The sequence below is a fragment of the Anser anser genome, assembly GCF_964211835.1.
Source record: "Anser anser genome assembly, chromosome: Z".
NCBI classification, from domain to species: Eukaryota; Metazoa; Chordata; class Aves; order Anseriformes; family Anatidae; genus Anser; species Anser anser.
The window spans coordinates 53514625-53540187 of record NC_139723.1 but is presented as its reverse complement, the minus strand read 5'-3'; the positions used below and the strand labels follow the sequence as shown (position 1 = coordinate 53540187).

Genomic DNA, 25563 nt, shown 5'->3' with positions numbered 1-25563 from the left:
AGGAACTTTTATAACTCAGGTATCAGTAAAAGGTTTGTAGTAAATACAGGGGAAATACATAGAAAAACAGTACAATTAGGAGTTACAAAAGTAAAGGAAAAAAGGAGGAAAAGGGCGCCTACCGAGGCTTCTCTCTTCAGATTCTCATGATCAAAGCCCACTACTGCCATTAGACAATCAATCTGCAGTTGCATACATAAAACCTTGGCAGCATATAGTCTCCACTGCTTTCAACAGAGGCTTTAGACATCTGAAACTGGGCACTCTCCCAAAATTTAGATCCAGTTGCACTATACATTCCAGAAAAGACAGCATCAAATCAGAGGCCCTCTTTTACCCATTTTATTTTCAGCTGCAATATATGAAAAGTTATGCTCCAAACCCTTGAATTAACCTCTTAGTTTGGCTATATTTGTGTCCTCGAGCTTCATCAAATGGCCCATACCGCTAGTAGATAACTACTGCCTAAATGCATTGTTGTTTAAGGAGAGATTACTGAAAATGTGTGCGTATACTTCCTGACTAATTCCTTCCAAGACTGTTCAATCACCTACAGTCTTCTGTATTTTGTAAACAGAAATCTACAATGACATATCATTTTGTAAGCGTAATATGATGTGTTTCATAAGATGAGCGACCCTGAATCCCCTGATTTGTCTTGCTTTTCACCTTTTAAACCTCCATGTCTTTTGTGCTGGGACATTTTCCTTCTCTTGATTCAAAACCAGCCCTAGCAGCCAGCTGAAGCTTTAGCAGCCTCCCATTCTCACTCATTTCACAGTCAGAGGTTTTTCAAGCAGCTGCACTAGACTTCCTTGCAGGGAGATGAATTTAAAGGAATTCTGCAGTCACAATCATAGCACAGAGGATAGCCTCAGTTACTTAATCCTAATCTATTTACCACTATCTCTAGATGCTTCTCTCTTCCTCTGATTAAACACCTCTTTAGAGATAACTTAATCTCAGTGTATCTGAAGAATACAGAGGCTGCCCTACATTTACTAGATTTTACAACTCCGGAATACTCCATTTCTTAGTACTCTATCCATCTTCCGTTCCATTATCAGAAAAAAGTGCAGTAGCTATAGATATACAGGACATTTGCTGAACTCTTTCATATCCACATAAATGCCCTGTGGAATTTGCAGCCTCCAGTGAAGTTCTACAGGAGCTATTATTCCATGAGAAAAAGTCAAAGACCAAATGCCACTTAACAGGATACACATAGAAGTGTGGTGAGATCCAGAGCATGCCCGTGAAATCATCTGTGTATTTATGATAAGAAGCTCACTGCCTCTTGGATAACCTCATGATTGCTTTTGTTAAACCCTTGGCAGATTAAAAGTCATCTTGCGTTCCAGTGTCTGGGCCTTCTTCCTTTCTCTTTTCTTGCCTCTTCCCTGTACAAGGGCCTCTTCTCTTCACTCAGTTCCCACTCTCTGTCTCCGATGACATTCTTCCTGTACTTGCCTGCTCAACATGATCCAGGCTGTGCTTCTAAAAGCCAGAAATAATGCCCTAGCCTCTGTAAACTGGTGCTGTACTATGCATGGGAGCATAACATGCCCTGGTAAGCAGGCTTCATGAAGCCCCACATACCAAGATATATACTGATCTGCTTTTTACTTCCACTGTAATTTAAGCAGAAGAACTTAGTGAATGTTACTGGAGTGTAAACTGAAGCCTGAGTTTTCAAGGCAGATCCAAAGAAATTGAATCACACATGCACAGAGACGTATAAGTTACCTAAAGGTCTGTATTTAATATTTAAAATCATCAGAATTTGTAGAAAACACTTTGTTTGGGCAGATCTAAGAGGCAGATGTAAGAAATGCAGGATATTTACTGCAAGCAGTGCTACCTTTTCTGATTAAACACACATATAGTCTTTCTTTAACTGGCACATCTACAGTGTTTCCAACAGCTGGCATTCCTTTCCAAAATTCTTGTCCTCTTCTGCCAAGGCAAGACAATAGACAAGTATCTTCAATATATATCCAAAGAAAAAGAATACAGTCCAGGATGTAAATACTTATTCATCTTGGGTGAGTGGAGACCAACTCCTTATTCTTTGAGCATGCACCTGAGGCAGGCAGACATCTATCACAAGACAGTGTCTGAAGTGAGATGAGATCCCAGTTTTCTCTGTGATCTGACTAACCAAAAGCAGTTGCATCCTTTAATGTCACATACGATGTTCCTGTTTCCATCAAGTCAACAGCAGAATTCTCACTAACTTCAGCATTAACTGAGAATATCCACTATCAGGGGAATCGGCTATGATGAAAGTCACAGAATTGTAAATATATCAAACCACACTGAAAAGCTTGATGCTGGCTAGTTTTGGTATGAATACAACCTGTGCAGTTCAGGAAAAGCTTTATTGATAGGCCCTTAAGAAATTAACTTGCTGGTTTTCTTTAGCTATAATTTTGTATATGGAAAGCTTAACACTTAGTACACTGATGTTTTTCTAAATTTCCAGACAAATGATCAGAGTACAGATGGCTTCCAGTCTAAAACGAGCACAGACAAGCTGGAATTTAGAAGAAAATAAGGTATTTGCTTTATTAATTTATATAGATAATTAAACAATTTGGTTAATTTACGTTTTCTAATTATATGTTGCTATATGTTATTTTTCTGCATCTCTAGGTCTCATGAGTAAAGTCAGAACTCTAAAGTTCACAAAGGTTTGTCACGTTTCAACTAAATATTGCCATCTACTGTTAAAATAATAATTAAAAAAACATAAATGGGTGAAACTAGCACTATAATTGTGAAAGAACTTGGTATATATTTGTGTCCTATTGTGCTTATTCACAAGGGATTTGTCTTTGAATGCACAGGCAATAATATGTCTGTAAATCCTCCTGTATGTCAGAGGGAGAATAGAGTTCATTGTTTGCAAGACCTCATTACGATTAGTTTTCAGCTTCTAAAAATGTTGTAATAGTTTCCAGATCCAGCATTTATGGTATTTACTATACTGAGAGAAAATAGGCTACATTGAAAAGTGAGTTTTTCCTTTCCTTTCCCTTTCCTTTCCTTTCCTTTCCTTTCCTTTCCTTTCCTTTCCTTTCCTTTCCTTTCCTTTCCTTTCCTTTCCTTTCCTTTCCTTTCCTTTCCTTTCCTTTCCTTTCCTTTCCTTTCCTTTCCTTTCCTTTCCTTTCCTTTCCTTTCCTTTCCTTTCCTTTCCTTTCCTTTCCTTTCCTTTCCTTTCCTTTCCTTTCCTTTCCTTTCCTTTCCTTTCCTTTCCTTTCCTTTCCTTTCCTTTCCTTTTTCCTTTCCTTTCCCTTTCCCTTTCCCTTTCCCTTTCCCTTTCCCTTTCCCTTTCCCTTTCCCTTTCCCTTTCCCTTTCCCTTTCCCTTTCCCTTTCCCTTTCCCTTTCCCTTCCCTTCCCTTCCCTTCCCTTTCCCTTCCCTTCCCTTTCCTTTTCCCTTTCCTCTTCTCTTCTCTTCTCTTCTCTTCTCTTCTCTTCTCTTCTCTTCTCTTCTCTTCTCTTCTCTTCTCTTCTCTTCTCTTCTCTTCTCTTCTCTTCTCTTCTCTTCTCTTCTCTTCTCTTCTCTTCTCTTCTCTTCTCTTCTCTTCTCTTCTCTTCTCTTCTCTTCTCTTCTCTTCTCTTCTCTTCTCTTCTCTTCTCTTCTCTTCTCTCTCTCTCTCTTCTCTTTCACTGAGCACATAGAAAAATGATAGCAACATGTATTACAAACTTCTAAACATTTTTGTTCTCCAGTCTTCCATTACTGAAAGGTAAAAACACCTTCTCCGCCCTGCCCCCCCTGCCATTTATCAACAAATGCATAAGAGGTGGCTGTACATCAAGACTGGGCATGAACATCTGGGGAAGTACATAAAGACCTATCAGTCATAGACTATTTCTGTTGTGAGCTAACTATAGGAAGAGTACTGTCAGTCTTTTACTTCATGAACTGCAAAAAACATAATTTAAAAGGGGTTAAAAATCTCAAAACTGAGACTATCCCTGAAGCTCTGAGAACAAAGGGAATGAGCAGGAGATGGATTTAAAGCAATTATAGGATTTCTGGATTCCTGCTGTGTGTGCCTTAGCTGGAATACTACACATATTTCTTCATGTCCCATGTTTGCACTTTGAAAGGGCCCCACTCAATTTTCTATGTCAGATTTTGGTGGAAAACTATAGTAAAACATATTTACCTAATGCTACCTAGCAGAACTTCTCATAGCTTTCAAAAATCCTATGCTCATGTGTTGATTTGTGACATTCTCAAACAAACGTCCTTTACTGCCGTCACAGGCACGATTCGTGAAAAGGTTAGAGGCTGTATTATCTAGCAAACAAGAAATCTAAATATGGGAGGTGGGGGTAGGGTGGGGGGAAGACTCGCAGTATCATTCAGTGCCACCTACAGCTGGAACTGTGAACTGCAGATGATGTTTCAGTAGGGCTGTAGAGACAGTGCTTCTAATGGAAGAAACAGCTCTTGTTCAGCTTCATAACCTGAGCGGTAAAAGACAGAAAATAATATTCATGTATATTGTTTCAGAGTTTGTATTCTGTCAAATTATGTTTCTTCCAGGTACAGGAATATGAACCTCTAAGTTCGGATTCAGAAGAAAAGTTCACATGAGGTGCTGTAGGATGGATTGAGATATTAGATAGTCACGTACCCTGGAACTGTCTACTGAATAGTTTGTTTCCCCATTGTTCATTATCAGCATGAAAAAAGAATGGTGCAGCCAAAAGCAGTAACAGAAAAAAGTATGCAGCTGTCTTTGTTAGGTGTGATACAATACAGGCCAAAGCTTTAAGAACTTTTTGAGATACAAAACAGGATGGAGTTAGGGAAGCCCAAACTTAGTGGGAGTTGAAATTAGTAAAGGATGTGAAGGGCAGCAATAAGGGCTTCTATGGAAAAGGTTAAAATACTCACTGATTCCTTTCCTAGATTTTTACTGCTTATGTCTGTCTTTGGTCTCCTAGCCTCCCTGAGCCTGGTATCAAAGCCTTGAGGGATAAAGAATTACCTGTGGTAGGGAAGGACTGAGTTAAAGTGTACGTAAGCAAATTGGATACACACAAATCTATAGAATGAGACAGAATGCATTTGAAGGCATGGTGGGAGTTGATTGAGGTCACTGTGAGTCTACTTTGTGCTGTTTTCAAAAGGTCATCGTATTTGGGAGAGGTTTCTGGTGTCTTGAAAATGACAAATGATGAACACCCATGTTCAAAAAGGGCAAGAAGGAGGACCTAGGGAACTCCAGGTTGGTCAGTCTCACCTCAGTCCTTGGTAAGATTATGAAGTGAATCCTCCTGGAAACCATGTCCAGATGACATGAGAAAAAAATGAAAGAGAATAAAATGATCAGAAACACAGATATAGCAAGGATAAAATATACATGGCCAGCTGGATTACTTATCCTATGAAAGCTGGTTTAGACAAGAGGGGAGAGGTGGATGCCATTTACCTCAGCTTAGAGAGGCCTTCAGAACAATTCACTGTAGTACAGCTCTAGCCACAATTGTTGAGATATAGACAGCATAGATGAATGATACAGTAGGCAGAAAGGTGTCTGGGATGCCAGGCTTATAAGGTTGTGACCAGCAGTATAAAGTCTGACTGGTTATCAGAAGCTTGTGAAGTTCTGCAGGAATTAGTCTGGAACTAGAATTGTTCAATATATTTATTACTGATCTAGACACTGGATCAGAATGTGCCCTTGATAATCTGGTAAATAATCCCAGGTGAAGGAGAGCAATTTTGAGAGACCTGCTGAAGATCAGGGTTGCTATGAAGGGCTAGAGAAATGGGATGACAGAAAACCCATGAAGCACTGCAAAGACAAGTGCTAAATCCTGCAACTTGGGTTTGAGTAACATTTGCACTAATACAGGTTGGAGGCTGACTGCCTAAAAAACAGCTATGCAGAAGCTGCTGGAAGCTGGGTTGGGTAGACAAGGTCCTGGTGGACAGACAACATATGTCTTTCCAGTGAAGAAGGCAAAACACATTCTGCCTCTTTGAGCAAGAGTGTAGCCAGGAGGTGTGGGGAAGTGACTTTTCTCCTCTGTTCAACACTTGTGAGACCACATCGAGAATGCTGTGGCCAGCTTTATACACCCCAGTATGAAAAACATGGACATACTGGAGAGAGTCAAGTGGAGGTCCACCAGTAGGTATGGTGTCCAATCATGTAATGTTTGAGGAGGGGCCAAGAGAAATGGTTTTGTTCAAGCTTAAGAACAGAAGGCTTGGGAAGGTATATCACTGCTGTCTTCAGTTTACTAAAGGGAGATAAAAGAGAAGATGGAATCTTCTTGGAGGTGTGTAGTGACAGGATGAGAAGGAACGGTCAAAGATCACAATACAAAAAATTCTGGTTGGTTGTAAAGATGTATCTTGATTTTTCACATGAGGATGATCAGGAACAAGTTGGACAGACAATGTGTGGAATGTTTATCCTTGGAGATGTTCAAGACACAACAAGACAAGGCCTCAGAGAACTTGCTCTAATCTTCATACCAGGGTTTGGACCAGATATCTTTTAGAAATTCCTCCCAACAGAAGTGATTCTATGTTTTGACTAAAAACAAAGGGATCCTTATTCAAATGCAACATTTACTGACCTACAGCTGATCAGAAAGTTAGAAGACAAAGATGAGGTTCTTTAGCCTCAAACTGGCTGTAAGTAAACAGAAATCTTTTGATTGCCATTTTTTTATTTTGATTGTGAATATTTTGATTGTGAATAAAAAGCAAACTTCTCTAGCATTCAGACTCTTAAGAAATGGAATCCAATAGTGTGCTTAAATGTTTTACTTTCTTTGCCTCCCTAGAGACTTATTCCTTTGAGTTTGCTTTTTTGGGGGGTTAGAATTGCCAACCTATTGTGAGATAGGGTGTTCGTAGAAGGCTAATGTTAGATCAGATAAAAGAATCATGTCACTACACATGAGAAGTCAGGCCTGTTTGTTTACCATCTTTTACCATTCTTTACTTCAGCTGTGCTAACTAGTCTTCTAGTCTAAGATTTCTAAGAAGTCTTCTGCATTAACTCTGGTGCCATTTCAGTGTTGGAAGGAAGAATTGTTTTAGATTTTAAAAAAGCTAGCTCTGACATATAATCCTGATCACAGGTTGTCTGAAAGACACCACAGGGGAAAAAAACAAAGCAAAACAAAACAAAAAACAAAACACAACTCCAAGAGCAGACATGGCAACATGCACCAGTATATGCTGAGGGCCACCTGGCTAGAAAACCACACTGGTAGAAAAACATCCAAGGTGCCTGGTGGGCACCAAGTTGAACATAAGTCAGAAATGTGCCCTTGTGACTAAGAAGGCTAACTGTATCCTGAACTGAGTTAAGCAAAGTGTTGCCAGCAGGTCAAGGGAGGTAATCCTTCCCCTCTTTGCTCAACACCGGTGAGGCCATGTCTGGAGTAGTGTGTCCAATTCTGGGCCCCCCACTACAAGAGAGATACAGACATACTGGAGAGACTCCAGCAAAGGATTAGAAGACTCCACTTTGAGTGCTCTGTTCAGATTTGGGCCTCCTACTACAAGAAAAGTATTGAGTTGCTCGCGCATGTGCAGAGAAGAGCAACAAAGCTGATGAAGGGACTAGACATATGAGAGAGCTAGGGTTGCTTAAGCTGGTGAAGAGCAGGCTAAACAGGGAGACTTCATTGCTGTCTACAACTGCCTGAAAGGAGGTTGCAGTGAGGAATGCGTCAATCTCTTTCCTCAGTTGTAAAGTGATAGGATGTAAGGAAATGTCCTCAAGTTGCACCAAAGGAGGTTTAAATTGGATATCAGGAAGAATTTCTTCACAGAAAGGGTGATTAGGCGCTGGAACAGGCTGCCCAGGAAAGTGGTGGAGTCACTATCCCTGGAGATATTTAAGAGACATGTGGATGTGGCATTTTGGGGACATGGTTTAGAGGCGGACTTTTAGTGTTAGGTGGATGGTTGGACTCCGGAGGTACTCAAAAGCCATCTGGACATGGTCCTGGTCAACAGGCTCTAGGTGTCCCTGCTTGAACATGGGGGCTGGCCCAGATGACCTCCAGAGGTCCCTTCCAACCTCAACTAGTCTGACTAGTTCTTTTTCCTCACAGGAAATTGTATCATATTCTTGTGTTAATTCCATCCTATTTAAGAATAGTTGTATTCTTTGGTATTTGACAGTGTACATGTAGATATGAAGAAGCAGAATGTAACATGCAGATCTAAACATATAGCTACAAAGCAGACAATTCTCCTATAACCATGTATCAAAAAAATGATTTACTGCAGTGATGCTGAAATACAGTCAGTGTTCCTTCTTTACTTTTTAAGTCTTCAGCATATATGTATTACAGGCCAAAATTTAAGTCACTTGAATAAAAACCTCAAAGGTCTGGGTACGTAGCATTCAGGTATTAGACTGCTACAAGAGGCAGGGAAGAGGAGTGAGATACAATGGGATTTATGAAAAACAGTTCCCAGAGGATCTTAAATTAGAAGTGCAGAATAATACAATTTAATATGGAACATGCTTTCTCTCTGTTTTGGAGACAAGACGATCTGTCCAAGTGAGCTTTCTAGGCTTAATTAGTCACAGTCTCTGGTAAGTACAGAATGTTACAAGCATCTATGAAACTTTGCAACTTGGAACAGAAACACATCACACATTTTTGATGCTTTTTGGTTTGTACACAGCAGCTAGCATATGTGGAGTATATGGACAGAAACAATCAAAAGGCCAAGTACTGTTTAAGAGAGGCAGATTTTGTCATAGTGGATTTTGTTTCATAGCAAACTTTGAAAAATGAGGCCTTCATTTTAGATTTTATGAATTGTAATGTTGTTGTATGTCATTATTTAGTTCTGGTTTTCATGGCATTTGGTGTTTTTCCTTAAGCAACTGTTGGAGACTAAGGATTATATAATTAGTATAATCATAATTATATTATAACCATATAATTATAATTAATAAATATTTTAACTATATAATTATATAATCTCAGTTTTCATTAAGACAAGAACACACCCAAAGGTAGGTATCTCTTTGTTCTCCCTTTCTGCATAACCCCTCAAAAAAACCCGTGCTTTCTTGGTAACTTTTTTCACATCACATCTCATGATTTTAAAATTAATCTCATGCTCTGAAAGCAATTTTTCTGCCATGATGGGAAGGCAGATATGAGGTATATCCGTCACAGAATTAAGCTCTTCAGGGTTGTAAGAGGTATAACATTATCACAGAATCACAGAATCACAGAATTGTCTAGGTTGGACGAGACCTCCAAGATCACCTAGTCCAACCTCTTACCTAACACTAACAAGTCCTTCACTAAACCATATCACTAAGCTCAACATCTAAACATCTTTTAAAGACCTCCAGGGATGGTGACTCAACCACTCCCCTGGGCAGCCTATTCCAATGCCTAACAACCCTTTCAGTAAAGAAGTTCTTCCTAATATCCAACCTAAACCTCCCCTGGCACAACTTTAGCCCATTCCCCCTCGTCCTGTCACCAGGCACGTGGGAGAATAGACCAACCCCCACCTCGCTACAGCCTCCTTTAGGGTACCTATAGAGAGCGATGAGGTCTCCCCTGAGCCTCCTCTTCTCCAGGCTGAACAATCCCAGCTCCTTCAGCCGCTCTTCGTAAGACTTGTTCTCCAGACCCCTCACCAGCTTTGTTGCCCTTCTCTGGACTCTCTCGAGCACCTCCATGTCCTTCTTGTAGCGAGGGGCCCAAAACTGAACACAGTACTCGAGGTAAAGCCTCACAAGAGCCAAGTACAGGGGAACAATCACTTCCCTAGACCTACTGGCCACGCTGCTTCTTATATACGCCAGGATGCTGTTGGCCTTCTTGGCCACCTGCGCACACTGCTGGCTCATATTCAGCCGACTATCAACCAGTACTCCCAGGTCCTTCTCAGCCAGGCAGCTTTCCAACCACTTGTTTCCCAGGCTGTAGCTCTGCTTGGGGTTGTTGCACCCCAGGTGCAGGACCCGGCTCTTGGCCTTGTTGAACTTCATACAGTTGGCCTCATCCCATCGGTCCAGCCTATCCAGATCCTCCTGCAGAGCCTTCCTACCCTTGAGCAGATCGACACACGCACCTAACTTGGTGTCATCTGCAAACTTACTGAGGGTGCACTCGATCCCCTCATCCAGATCATCAATAAAGATATTAAAGAGGACTGGCCCCAGTACTGAGCCCTGGGGGATGCCACTAGTGACCGGCCTCCAACTGGATTTGACTCCATTTACCACAACTCTTTGGGCCCGGCTATCCAGCCAGTTTTTAACCCAACGAGGCGTATGCCAGTCCAAGCCACGAGCAGCCAGTTTCTTGAGGAGAATGTTGTGGGAAACGGTGTCAAAAGCCTTACTGAAGTCAAGGTAGACCACATCCACAGCCTTTCCCTCATCCACTAAGTGTGTCACTTTGTCATAGAAGGAGATCAGGTTTGTCAAGCAGGACCTGCCTTTCATAAACCCATGCTGACTGGGCCTGATCGTCTGGTTGCCCTGTAAGTGCTGCATGGTGACACTCAAGATAATCTGCTCCATGAGCTTCCCTGGCACTGAGGTCAAGCTAACAGGCCTATAGTTCCCCGGGTCTACCCTCCGGCCCTTCTTGTAGATGGGCGTCACATTTGCTAGCCGCCAGTCAACTGGGACCTCCCCTGATAGCCAGGACTGCTGATAAATGATGGAAAGCGGCTTGGCCAGCTCCTCCGCCAGTTGTCTCAGTACCCTCGGGTGGATCTCATCCGGCCCCATCGACTTGCGTACATCCAAGTGCTGTAGCAGGTCGCCAACCAGTTCCTCATGGATAGTGAGGGCCACATCCTGTTCCCCATCCCCTTCCACCAGCTCAGGATACCAGGTATCCAGAGAACAACTGGTTTTGCCGCTAAAGACTGAGGCAAAGAAGGCATTAAGCACCTCAGCTTTTTCCTCATCTTTTGTAACTAAGTTTCCCCCCGCATCCAGTAAAGGATGGAGACTCTCCTTAGTCCTCCTTTTTGCGTTGATGTATTTGTAAAAACATTTTTTATTATCTTTAAGGGCAGCAGCTAGATTGCGCTCCAGATGAGCTTTGGCCTTTCTAATTTTGTCCCTGCACAGCCTCGCAACATCCTTATAGTTCCCCTGAGTGCCCGCCCTCTTTTCCAAAGATTATAAACCCTCTTTTTTCTCCTAAGCTCGAGCCACAACTCTCTGTTCGGCCAGTCTGGTCTTCTTCCGCGTCGGCTCGTCTTTGGGCACATGGGGACAGACCGCTCCTGAGCCATTAAGATTTCCTTCTTTAAGAGTGCTCAGCCTTCCTGGAGTCCTCTGCCGTTCAGAACCACCTGCCAAGGGACTCTGCCGACCAGTGTCCTGAACAGCTCAAAGTCAGCCCTCCGGAAGTCCAAGACAGCAGTTTTACTGTTCCTTCCTGACTTCGCCAAGAATAGAGGACTCTACCATTTTGTGGTCACTCTGCCCAAGACAGCTCTCGACCACCACATCTCCCACCAGTCCGTCACTGTTTGTGAACAGAAGGTCTAGCGGGGCACATCCCCTGGTAGGCTCCAGCTGTGTCAGGAAGCTATCTTCCACTCTCTCCAGAAACCTCCTAGACTGCTTTCTCTGGGCTGTGTTGTGTTTCCAGGATTTGTCTAGGAAGTTGAAGTCCCCCACGAGAATGAGCACTGACGATTTTGCAACTTCTGTCAGCTGCCTGTAGAACTCCTCATCTGTCTCCTCATCCTGGTTCGGCGGTCTATAACAGACCCCCACCAGGATGCTTGCCTTGTTGGCCTTCCCGCTGATCCTAACCCATAGGGACTCAACCTTATCATTCCCAGCCTCAAGTTCCACAACACCAAAACACTAATATAGAGACAATGTTATACTCACTGTCATTATGATTACCATTTCATGCATTTCATCCATTTTTTGCCAAGAATTTTTCTATCAGCTATGATAATTTAACATTGTTGTCTGGATTTTACAGATATTGGAAATAAAGAATTATAGTTAAATTCTTGCTGAGGTTCGGGAGAGAAGAGAAGGATATCTCTGCTTTGATTTGCTCACAAAATATCACAGGAATGAATGCACTGGAGGCTAAGAACACTGAAAGTGAACTACAAAATGAATGAAGACAAGGTTGTCTTTGCTAAACATTTACAGTTACTGGTCATTGCAGAAGAAGAGTTTAATTACCTCAGGGTTGCCTTAACTTTTTCAGGGTAGTTACATTCACTTAGGACAGCTCATGCAACAATTTGTTTGTAATTACTTGCTTGCACAAATATTAGGGTTTTATAACTGTAATTGTTACAAATGCGTTGTAAAAGGAAGTCTTATACCTTAATTATGCTAAGGAATAGATCTGTTTTTGAAATGACATTGATGTATCATTTATATTATTTAATGGATATCTAGATGTTGCAGGTCATGCACCATCTCTTCTGAAAAACAAAGATTTACCAACATCAGCAAATCAACTCACAATGTCTTTGAGACATTTTACAGATGGAAAACTTAATTACACGTAGATTGACTGACATGCCTACTGTAGTCAGCCAATGCAAGCCTATGGCCAATTCTCTTCCCTTTCATATTAGAGGTAGATGATGTGACAGCCATGATGTTCCAGCATGTGAGCTAGGTTAATATCAGTTATTGTTCCTTGTCATCATCTTCCAAACCCAGAAGTTTTTATATCTCACTCAAACTCACAGTCTTTCATACTATCAGAGATGTTTAGGGAACATATACTGTTTTGAGAGCCCCCTTAGAAGGTGATCACATGGATGGTTATGCCAGTAGATGTCAATTGGTTATAACCTCTGGAGAAGGGAGCAATGGTTAACAGATACGAAGTGGCAGTGGTAAATCTAGTTCAATTACAAACAGACTAGTATGTCAACCTGCAATCACCTTACAGCCCCAAAGCTGCAAAAACTCTTTCCCCATTACATGTAATATTTGATTCCCATGTACTTCAAAAAGGAAAAAAAATTGAGGAAACAGATGGGGATAGGATTTGAAAACATAGCATTTTTGCATACAAAGAAAACCTTATCACTATTCTTTCAGTCCCAGTATAAGTATTTTTTACCAAAAAAGTACCTATTAAAGGTGGATTAACAGTGAAACAATTAAGATCATATGAAGGGATAATCTGAACCTTCTCATTTGAATACTCAAAATGTAGACATAACTGGTGAAAACACTATTAAAAATAATTATTTGTTTACAGAATCATTTAATGACTACAACATAGGTTTTAACAGTGTGAGTCAATCTCAGGAATCAGATGCTATTAGTAGATGCTCATAATTTCATTCTGACATTTAGATTATACTATCTTCCAACTCTCAATCTGATTTTTAACCTCTTAATGTTTCATTATCTCATAGATATCAGGCAACAAATTGTTTGAGCTTTTAAAAAGTAGGTATTCATCAAAGTTTTTTATTTACCATAATAAAACCTCTTTCAGATGAACTGAATGCAGAGCAAGGTTCATTGATTAGATTTCTCAAAGAAGCCAGAAGTCTGATATTATTGTGTCTGTTCCTTATGAACTCCTGCTAGGTAAACCTTAACTACCATGCAAATCTAAGCCAGATAATTTTTATACTCCACAGTTTTTCAGTATATCAAAAATAATGAATATGGAATCTTATTCCCTTTGAGCTGCATGTAGCATATTAAATATGATAGCCAAGGTATTTTTTAACAATATCTGTATGGGTTTTGAGTGTTTTTTTCTTTCTTTCTTTTTTTTTTTTTCTTTATTCAGTAGATACATTAATGGACCTCATCATTGAGTGCGATGTCTTTCCAAGATTAGGACTGAAAGCACTAGGAAGTTGTGCCACCTACAGCATTTAAAATGCCTCAACTAATAGTGGCTCTCATTTTTTCATCCACATTCTGCCATGAGCAGAGCTTTCCAAAACCAAAATAGCATATCCACAAAGTAATTAGTTTTAAAAAAAAATTGACTCCAACCATCAAAAGCCACATATTTTAAAGATGATTAATTTACATGAAAATAACCTTTTACAATGCAGTGTTTTGTTACCAAGAATAGAAAATGCACTTATGTAGTAGCTTATAATGTATGCTGCTGAGCTAGTGCTCAGTGAGGGAGCTCTCAGTGCAGACACTGTAAGGGTCACAACCAAACTGACACAAGCAATTCCCAGAGATATGCTGGGATACTGAGATGGTTCACACACACACAAGCACACGCACACGCACTCACATACACACAGCCACACGTATCGACATGGAAATAAATTGAAGGTCTCTTGGGTCCACTGGTACATTGCTGTTATGTCATTAACAGTAATAGTATTTTAGTAGCCTAATGCTTAAATTTGTGCAAGTGTTGTCATCATTATACACAATGAACTTATATGGTATTTACAATACACTACCCATTATGACTGTGAGGGTGTTTTCAGCACCAAAACATTTTAAAGTCTGAAGAAAACATTGAAGACAGAGAGGAAAAGACCTTCTGATGACCAATCAACAGAAAGGGTAGTCTCGTGTAGATTATGTGCATGTACCTGAAAAAGGGATGTTCTGTGTAACTGCAGTTCTAGTGGTGCTAAAGTGAAATCTAAAAAATAATAAAAATAAAAAAAAGAACCACCAACAACCAACTGGTAAAAAGAGCGTCAATTTCCTTAAAAAGGCTCAAAGAAGAAACCTGAAAACACTTTAAAGAAGGTGAAGCAGCCTTCCAAGTTTTAGCAAAATTATACAGAGATTTAGTCAATTTCTACTTTAAAAGAACACAGTCCATGTAACTGGACAGTTTATGGATCATCTCATCCTTTATTAGTTTCTTGTGAGTCCTGTGGTGACATGATTTTACACCGTAAATTGGGGCCTACAGGCAACAGCTGAGAGAAGAGAAGAGGAAACTTTATACAAACCAAAAAAAAAAAAAAAAAAAGGATTTTGGAATGGAAAAAAGTAATATAATGCTAGCAGGATTATAGTACGCTGTTGACAACTTCAGGTAGTAGAAGGAGTGGCACAAGTTGTCATGATGAAGATTTCAGGAAACTAATAATGTCTTCAAAACTGAAAAAAAAAACCACAACAGAGTAGTTTGGGATGCACAAAGAAGACACTAAAGGGGACATTGCTGACTAGATCAAGGTGAAGATAACACTTTTGGCTACAAAAGTGTGACTGAAAATTCATTTTGTTCTGTTAGATAATTCTGTTCTGAGAAAATGTCATATTGGAACTAGTAAAAAAGATCTGTTTATTTCCAACAACATCACCTAAACCTTATTTAAAATGTTCTTGATGTCATGTGTACCTTGTTTTGTGAAAACTGAGTTTCTTGTTACACCAAAGCTGCTAGAAAATTATATCTGGTTTATAATTACAGCTCACTTTTTCTAGTGTATCTGAGTTCCTATGATAGTTTTTGTATGGGTTGCAACAGAGTACTGTACCTCCTCCTTTTCTGGATGACACTAAATTTAAGTTTTCAGAAAGTCAGTCCCAAACTGAACACTCCCTCAGGTATTCCACTAATGGAAACAAGTCTTAAAAGACCGAGGTTTCCTAACAAGCATGCTCTTTTGTGTGTAGCACTGTTATATTTAGTACTTGTGAGAAATGCCAGGAATATTATCCTAGAAAGCTGATTAACAAAGACAGCTTTGACTACAAAGAGATAGTTTATTAGGTAAAATGTTTTGTTGTTGTTTGTTAACTTTATTATAAATAAAACTGCTCTTGGTCTCAAATTCAATAAAGACATCAAATGCCCAGCTTAATGAATTCAGTAATAAGATGAAATACTTTATGAAACCTGGCCCTCAATATCTAGTGTAAATGAATCCTATTTTAGCATAATCCTAGTGTAGCTGAATGCCATGACCCCCACATCTGTTACCATATGAATTACGATGAAGTACCTAGTTCTTGGTATCAGTTATGACAAAAAGGTGGTGCTTTGTAGACCATCTGCATTTAAATATCTCTGCACATAAGGTTTTGTGACTCTTAAGCAGCCCTTGCTTTAGAGAAGTGTGTGAATATTTCGTTTGTCTTTTTGCCTCCTGGTTTCCCTTTCCACAGAAAAGCTGTAAATCGGTAAGGAAGCAATTAAGTTAAATGTGGCTGCCATAAATATTTTCCACCATTGCCTTAGTAATTTGATGGAACATTTTCTTCTGAAGAGGTGCAGTTACAGTACTGTCTGCACAGTCAAGATACTACATTTGCTTGGCTCCTCTGCACTATGACACCCAAAGGTCTAAGAACGTGGCAGGTTAAACAGATGAGCTTGACTGAATCTGTCCATTCATATGCACTTACTGTGAGTATTAAAGATAGAATTTGAAGCCGGGAATCTTCAGATGATGGTCTGCTCTGGTCTGACATGCCCATTACTGAGGGACATACCACAGTACTGTCTTGGAGCTAGAATGCTTTCGTACCCCATAAGTAAAATTGATGCTGGACATGAATAAAGGCGATTTTTGGCACATGTTTGCCAGGCAGACTGAAATGCAGCTGGATGTGATATGGAGGTATTGGCTTTCAGACACTGTCACCATTCCCCCTGGTTTCTTCACAGCATTATGTGCTTCTCTGCACCAGAAGAATTCCAAGTGAACAGGGTCAAAGGATGCAGAAGCGTGCTTTACAGACTTCATCAGGCTCTCATACATTTGATATGCCAACTAAATTCACTTAAAGGCAGGTTTAATATCCAGCAAAACAGGGTACTGTTTAGATACTATGAAAATTCATGTCTAAATAAAAAGCACTCATTAGCTCTTACACTAAGCCAGTACTAACATAAGAAGAGAAGTTCATTTAAAAAGTGATTTAAAATAGTGATTAAAAAAAAAAAAAAGTGATTTTAAGAAGTGGTTTTAAAATTATTTTTAAAAGATATCCACAATCAACTTCAGGTTTTGATAAAGGATGTGAAGAACACTGAAAAAAAATGAAAAAGCATGAATACACTTCAAACCCAATTGCAAACACATCCTAATCATTCTGCAGACTGCATTGGTCTCATATAATCTGTCCATACAAATTAATTCAGAAAATTAAATAAGAATGGTAATACCCACAAATTCTAGATTTTGCTCAGCTGCAAACATAATACTGTGTCACAGGGGTTTAGTTCAACCAGAATGTCTTTCCAGGTTCATTTAACAGTACCATGAAAACAGGATGATTCAGTACCACTAGACCAGGATTCCCAATTTCTGAATTAATCAAGCTCTTAGCTAAATTTTAACAACCACAATCAATTAAAGAAACATAACTAACGTGTTATCTAGTCAAAGAATCCTGAGAGGCACATGTTTTGTGTTTAGACATGCTGACACAGGCTAATGCAACAAGTTTTTCCCTTGCTGCCAGCAACAACCATTCAGGTTCAAAAGTTACAAATGCACAAGCTGAATCAAAGGCAGAGACGTACTCACCAGTTTTGCAAACATGATTTTGAGATTAAAATGTCAATGGTTTTAAAAAACACTCAATTTCTTGAATGACACACGATACCATGCAAACAGTAGGTTTGCACTGGGTTTTCTGACAATGACCTGATTTGGTTTCAACAGAAGAGAAGTATGGCAGATGGAAGGTATAGAGGAATAGATTACTGGGCTGCTAGTAGGCCTCAAATATGAAGTGGATAGGCATTTAATCAGCGTGAGACCTTGCGTGAGTATTGCAGATGTAAAAGTCTTTTATTTAGCACATAGACTCTTACAAATCAATGCCAAAAAAAAGCTATACATATGTGCTTAGGTGCAGAAATGTGGCCTTGTGCACTATTAAAATAATTTAGACTATTGGATCAAAGCCAAGGCACTGCAAATACTGGGACAAGATAAACTCTTAGAAATGGAATCAATTTGCTGCACAATTGTGGATATTTTTATTATTATACCAGCACATACAACCAACCATATTGTGTAGAGTTGTTAAAGAAAGGAAAGTAAAAAGAGCATAGTCTGAACAGACTAACAAATTGACATCTTTTTATTTATTTGTGGTTAGTAGAAGAAAAGCTAACTCTGATTTTTTCTGTTTGTTTTTTTGTTTTTTCTTTAATCAGAAGGAGTTGGCTGAAACAATGTAATATATATTCATTCACCTTGGCAAAAAAAGAGAAGTTATAAAATTCCATGCAGTCTTGCTTATCTACAGATTAAACCATTCATACCCATCACTTGGCACTTCTAACTTCCAGCAAAAATAAAACGCATGCACTGGGCAAGATACATGTTATAAACCCTTTGGCAATTCTGCAAACGTAAGAGAAGACATTTAAAGTTTTCCTAAATGTTTTAGTACCAACTAAGATGCACTACCTCTAGCTGTTGCTTACTTCTCCTGCTCACACAGGCTTTGCTGATGTTAACACAAAAGGTTGTCAAGCTTTCAGTTTCCTGTTTCTTGGCACTCGTGGGCTCCCTCTGCTCAACTGCCTGTGCTGTTAAGCACAGATATACATTACAGAAATGTTAAGAAATAATGATTTGCAAGCACTGACATTTTAGTTTATCTGACAGGTCTGCGTTGCTTGTGTGTGTGTATGTGTGTGTGCATCTTTCCACAGACTCCCAGCATCACTGAGGCTGTCCCTCAGTAATGCCAGGTCTTTTAAATAGTTGTAAATAACTCTATAGTCCCATGGTGACTTGAGGAGGGTCAGCCACAGCGTGCTGCTCAGGGCTCTGCCCAGTTGGCTTTGAGTATCTCCAAGGATGGAGGTTCCACAATTTCTCCAGTCAAACTGGTCTGCTGTTCAACTGCCCCCACAGGAAAGAAGTTTTCCTTAGATTTAAATTGAATTTTCACTATTTCAATCTGTGCCCATTGTCTTCTGTCCTGTCACTGTATATAAAAGGGAAAAAAAGTCTGGCTGCATTTTCTTTACCCTCACATCAGGTGTTTATGCAAACTGCTAAGATCCGCTCCCACCACCACCACCCTCCAAGCCTTTAATTCTTGTGCTTAAAAAGTCCCAGCTTTCTCACCCTCTTCAGTTCCTAAGCTCTTCATCACTTTTGCAGCCCCTCAATGAACTCTGCAAGTCTCCCCTGTACTGCGGAGCCCAGCACTGGGCACAGCACCCAGATGTCTCACCAGTGCTGAGCACTCATCACCTCCCTCCACCTGCTCTCAACACTCTGCTGAGTGCAGCTGTACGTGCTGCTGGCCTTCTTTGCCACAAGGACATGGTGCCTCATGGCTCACCCGCTGCCCACCAGAATTCCCAGGGCCTTTTCTTTTTCTCTTGGAGCACAGGGATATACCTCCCCAGGTGTGGGGCTTAGCACTTCTCTTTCATGAGCTTCACGAGCTTCCTGCCAGCCCATTTATCCAGCCTTTTGAAGTTCTTCTGAATGGCAGCACAACCACCTGCTATACCCACCAATTCCTTCCACTTTTGTAACTAATTAACAAAATTGTGAAGATATGTGCTATTATCAATCTCTTCTCTTTATCATTGTCTGACACAAAATGAAATAGTGAGACTAAATGGCGGATATAATATCTTTAATAAAGACAATTATTAGAATAACTCTTCAATGAAGACTTATGTTTTAAAACATTAACTCTCAAACCTCAACAGAATTCTTTCTTTGGTGACTCAGAGCTGTCAACATTTGATATTTTAGTTTAAATCTTATTTTTTCTGCCATGTCTGTTCAAAACCTGTCACAGTGTGCCAGCTTGCTGTGACTCTCTGATGCTGTGGCTACAGCAACCTCGGTTGAAATCTGACTTATAGCAGGAGGGAAACATGCATTTTTACACTTACTTTTCAACAGTTTTTAAAATAATTACATATCTTTGAATGTCCTTTCACCAGATTTTCTTCATCACTAGGCAGAGCATTGAAAACAAAAAGATTTGCAGTTCCACAGTATTGTACATTTGAACATAGAGGTTGGCCAAACAGAACACAATGAAAGATTTCCACGCCAGACTGCAATTGCCAAAAGGAGCAGGAATATATATATATACATATATATATTTGCCTCTGTAACATTTGTGCCTGTCTTCACACAATTCTCTGTCAGCTGTGCAGTTTTGGGTTGGGGGATGCCTGGGTGTGCCAAGACAGCACCAGGCACCTGGGAGAGGTGGCACTGCTTGCATGGTTCTGCCAGAGAGGTGCTTGCTGTGATTTTATGTCTCCTTTTGTGTGATTTCAAGTTGCTCATACAGACATTGTAATACTGAGGTTGTCTGGGACAATATTTTCACTGACTTCACTCTGTCAGTTTTTCAATCTTTCTCTCTGCCAACAGAGATGTATTTCTTCCTATGATTTGTCCCCATGGATGACTCATCACAAAAGAAAATCCCAGAAGATTTTTTCCAGAAAGAGCAGCAAAGAAGGCATAGAATTACATACAATTAATTTCTTCACTCTGAGGGGGGGTTGTATCTTTCTTCTTGGAATGGTGCACTTACTGGGCCAGAAATCAATAGCAGTGAACGGGAGACATCATGTCTACATTAGAAATTTGATTAAAGATAAGCAAACTGCTCCTGGAAATGCAGTGCCGTTTTTATGGGGAGAGGATGATGTGACTGGGAGGACTCTGCCAAGAGGAGGGGAAAAGTTTGTACATGGTTCTCTGTTTGGCTAACCAACATTCGCGCTTCCTCCTTACACTGCCTCATGGATAAAACTGATGTTTACTGGGCCGGGGGTGTTAGTGGTCTTTCAGTCTGGGGATGGTGAGGTAAGGAAGTTAGTTGAAATATACAAAGAAATAAATTTTCAGGAAACAATCCAAAGTGCCTATGGATAGGCACATTATTCATTGAGAGAACCATGCAACAACACAGCTTTACTTCTCATTTGTATTAATAGATGATGAACAGAAATGTATTAATGAACTTCAGATCATACGACCGATTCTAATTTCATCATTAGATATCTATGCATCTTGCTGAATGATGTGGAAATTACTTCATTTTTTGGAAATGATTTCTTCATACCCAAGCAAAAAGACTGACTACAAGCCAAAAGAAAAAGCAGGGTAAGGCAACAAATATTTGTATATAGGAAATGTCTGTTTATAAGAGTTGAGGCTGGAATCTCAAAAGTTTTTGATACTGAAGATAGTGTATGTGCTTCTGAAGTCAAACCCTATTCAGACATCCAGACACAGGCTTCCCAGCTCTTGGCAAACTTTCTCCAGGTGTCTGTCTAGGGTTCAGTAAGGAAGGAAAACTATCTTGAAACTATTAAGATGAAAAGGAATTGCTTGTAAAGCAGGACTCATGCAACTATGAAGACCAGCAGGGAATATTTAATTCCATTAAACCAATCTTTTAGCAAACAGAAATATGAAGGACAATATGGGGAAAAAAAAAAAAAAAAGCAGTTCAATAGTAGATGGATCCACCTTCTTTTTTTTTCCAAATTTTACACTTTTGTATCACAGAAAAACTGTTTTTCTTGTAGCAGTCTTCCTAGAGTCCTTTTCTACTTATTTTCCAGTCAATTTCAGTTCTTGCACAAAACTTCAAATCGTGTTTGTAAAGAGAATTACCCATGATATGCTAGTTTCCTTACTGTTGTTTTAGCTAAGTAATTCAGACTTTTCCCTCTCGTGTCTAACAGTAAAACACTAATTTACCCCATGTGGTTTTAATACAAATGCCTTCATGGTTATATCATAAAGAAGTTTTATTCTCTGAGCCAATACAAAGGTCAGTACACCTTCTCGCCTTCAGCTGCCCAGTGAAAAACAGCAGCAGTGCAGACCCCAGAGTAAATAGATCCTAAAAATATATGCCAGATTTATTTTTTATTTTTTGACCTGCCACTCCAAACAAACTGGAGAGTGATGCACATCTGGAAAGCAAAACAAGTCTCATCAGAGACTGAGAAATTTTTTTTTATTAAAAGGAAGAGTGAATTAGGACCCTGGAAGCACCAGATCTAAACTAGGATTCCCAAGAAAGAAATCACAGAATCACAGAGTCACAGAATGGTGGAGGTTGGAAGGGACCTCTGAAGATCATCTAGACCAACCCCCCTGCCAAACAGAATCACCTAGAGTGATTCACATTGTGCAGGATGGCATCCAGGCAGGTTTTGAATATCTCCAGAGAAGGAGACTCCACAACCTCTCTGGGCAACCTGTGCCAGTGCTCTGCCACCCTTGCAGTACAGAAGTGCCCCCTCATATTCAGCCAGAACCTCCTGTGCTTCAGTTTGTGCCCGTTGCCTCTTGTCCCTTTGCTGGGCACAACTGAAAAGAGACTGGCTCCATCCTCTTGACACCTTCAGATCCCCTCAGATATTTATATGCCAAAATGGTGCAGTGACTATATTGTTGGCTCCATGTTTACCTCTCAGGTACAAAAGGTGGGTAGATGCTGGTTTAGCAGCACAGTGACACTGATCATATTAACTCAACAGACCGTGTTATGACAGAAAATATTTGCTGTATTAGAATGAAATAATCAAGACTTTGCACTCTTCTTCCATTCTTAAATATTTTAAAGACATTATGCTGTGGAATCCTGTTGAATGGAGATTTCTTTTTTATGTGGAAATTCGTTTAAAAGGATATCACAGTGTCATTTGAATTGTATTTGACATAGAGAAACCATATACAATATTTCTTTATAAAAGAGTGAAGGAAAATGTTTCAAAATATTAAGCATAGTTTTCACAAAGCTTTGTAAAATAGAAGTTTATCGAATGAGTTTGAATCTAACCCAAAGAGCTGATTTTGCTTCTGTGAAATTCCAGACCAAGAGGATACATTTACAAATTTTTTAGAATAAAAATTAGGGAATTTAGAATTCATAAGGTATAAAACCACAGAGAAAGCAAAAACAGATTAAGCACTATTTAGAATAGTTTGGGGCATTTGGTAGCCCTGAGATTTGTGCTGAAATCTTGATCAAGCAGTGAAACCAGGCCTGAGTCAGTAGTTTGAAATGTAGTGCAGAAAGCTGTGGGATTCAAGCTTGAGCCAGAGCTTAACCCAAAGTGGTACAAGTTGAAAGGTTCAAAAATTGACCACAGCCTTCACATGTGTTCCAGTGCAGCTCTGCACTGTTACGGCTATGAGGAACTGCTGGAAATTTACAAGTAAGAAGCCACGCAGTTTTATTTAGCAAGAAGGGCACGTTTTCTTTTAAGAAACACCGAAGACAGACTGTGGGAAAACCTACAGAACTGCAGCATCGGGCATTGTTTACACAGTCATGTTTACACATCAGCCTCAGGAATCTCTCTGTCTGCCAAATTTTCTACAATTACTACCCATCCTGCAATAATACCCTGTAAACTCAGAGCTGAATTTCCAGAGGTAAAATCATCCCACCTGTGAAATGAATTCCTGGCATTCTTTGCTAAAGCACAACCAGCTATTCAAGCTTTCAGGAGTTCTCTTTACCACAGAAGATCTACTTTCAAAGAGTCTTCTTGACCAGAGCCCTTTGAAAGGATTTCAGAAGGGACCTATAAAAGTTTTAATATGAGCTGCAGTCCTGTAAAGAGAATGAAAAAACAGAATTAATTTGATTTGATGACTGCAGATTCAAAACAGCCACTGCTTTCTATCCTGCTCAACACCTGATATGAACATCAGACAGGATACAACCAGTTCTGCTGCAGTCCCCAAAAAAATGAAGGAAGAAAAAATCTGCATCAGGTTCAGTTAATCTTTCAATACTTTTTCCAGTCTCACTGTTCAGTGTTGCCTCCTTAAAAACTAGGTATCTTTCTCCACAGCTTAAAAACACTTTCAGTTCTTACCCTAATCAAAAGCTAATGTTAAAACACAATAACAAGAAATAAATCTCTTCTCAGGCACTGCTGATGGATGCATCAGTTGCAGTGCCAGAATGTGAATTAGAAATGTTAGGGATATGGAAATAGACACATCTATGTCTAAAAGATTTAATATTCTATGCAGAACATGCCATGCACAAGAACAAAGGCAGGAACAAAATGGTGTAGAAGAGCTGCAGAGAAAGACATGCACTTTCTTCTTCTATCCTGTTTTTAAAATATTATTCTTCATTTCCCACCAGACTCATTTTCTTTATAAAGCCAGAGAAGGCTGCAGAAGTGAACAGTTCCCTTTGGCCTTCAAAATTTTCTTTGGCCTTCTGAGAGAAAAAAAAAATATATCAGAGCTTCAGAAACGGATTTTGTAAAGCTGAGTCCTTGCTAAAGTTTTTAATGTACTATTATTAAATCAGTGTTTCCAACTGGAAAAGTGCTATCTGGACATGTCTGCTAGAAATGAGGACCTGCATGTTTTAGAAACATACTGGTAATTCTTTGTACATTTAAAGGTTCAAAATCAATTACAGGATTAAACCTCTGTGTTTTCTATGCTGCAATCCTGATAACCTTTGAAATTGTTTTGTACTACGTCGTGTTTTTTTTTTCCGTTTTCCCCGGTGAGGTGGAAAAAAAATTTAAATATTTTTGCAGGAAATGGGGTGCAGGGAGTCACCTACATTAGCATGTTTATAGTCCAAAATGAAGTTGGGTTTTAATTTTGATTTGCTTGTAAGAAGAATGAATAATTGGAGGAGGAACTGTTAAAAAAGATCTGCTTATGAGCCTACACAGTTCTTGCTATCTGTTTATGTAGAGTGAGCATCTCACTCACAATATGGTTATCGGTATCCTAAACAAAGTAAGGCAAGCAAAATGACTACACTTTCCAGGTAACTCATCATAAAAGACCAAAAAGGACAATTTGAATTACTGGATATATAGAAGTATGGAGCAAGGAGCTTTGATGTTAAGCAGGGCTGAATCTTTACTGTTTTGACAGCCTCAGGATGATGCATGAGCAGAGCAGAATTTCTGACTTTGCAATTTTGGGATTTCAGTTCTAGGACTTCATTCACTAGGATGTTTTAAAGAATATATACACCTGTGAGGAGTTACTCTCAGGAGTTTATAATATCTAACACAGTAGATGAATTTTCTGGGAGAGAGCATCAGGGACAGAGTATGAAAGATCATCCTTCTTGCTTTTATGTTAGAGCATGTTTCTAAATTGCTTTCTTTTGGAAAATCAATCACATCCGCCTCACCAATTAGACCAAGAAATTGAGAGCTAATTGCTCTGATATGTTCCTAAAAGGCTGAGTGATGTTTAGACAGGAAGTCTGAGGCCAATCAGAGGAACGCTATCAGATACCCTAAAACACACCAGAAAGAGCTGTCTTGAGCCTGGGGGAGATCAGAAGATGCCAAGAGTCACTAGCCTACTACACCACAACTGGGACACCTCAGCCTACAGCCTCCGGAGATGAGGTGCCCGCCCAAGCCAGCAGGCTTATGGGGCTTCTGTTTTTTCCTGATATAGGTGCAAATATTTTTTTCTTTCATTTCCTCAACAGATTGAACGGCAAGGAAAACTCCTCCTTGTTTCCAGAGAGACAACCACCTGTCATTCATGCTTTGTGAGACCTGGGCCCTTCTTGGAAGCTTGAATCCATCAGAGCCTGGTCAAGAAGTAGTGCATTATGCAGAGAACTGATGTCCCACCA

At 39.8% G+C, this 25563-nt stretch overlaps 1 long non-coding RNA gene across 2 annotated transcripts in view; it reads left to right on the top strand.

The window, feature by feature from the left end:
- Positions 1-2771, top strand: part of LOC310889310 — a 10156-nt gene extending 7385 nt beyond the window's left edge. For both annotated transcript variants that reach the window (XR_014576511.1, XR_014576512.1), the window contains exons 3-4: positions 2486-2558; positions 2656-2771. This is a non-coding gene — a long non-coding RNA (uncharacterized lncRNA). The remainder of the gene's footprint in view (positions 1-2485; positions 2559-2655) is intronic.
- The last annotated feature ends 22792 nt before the right edge of the window (positions 2772-25563 follow it).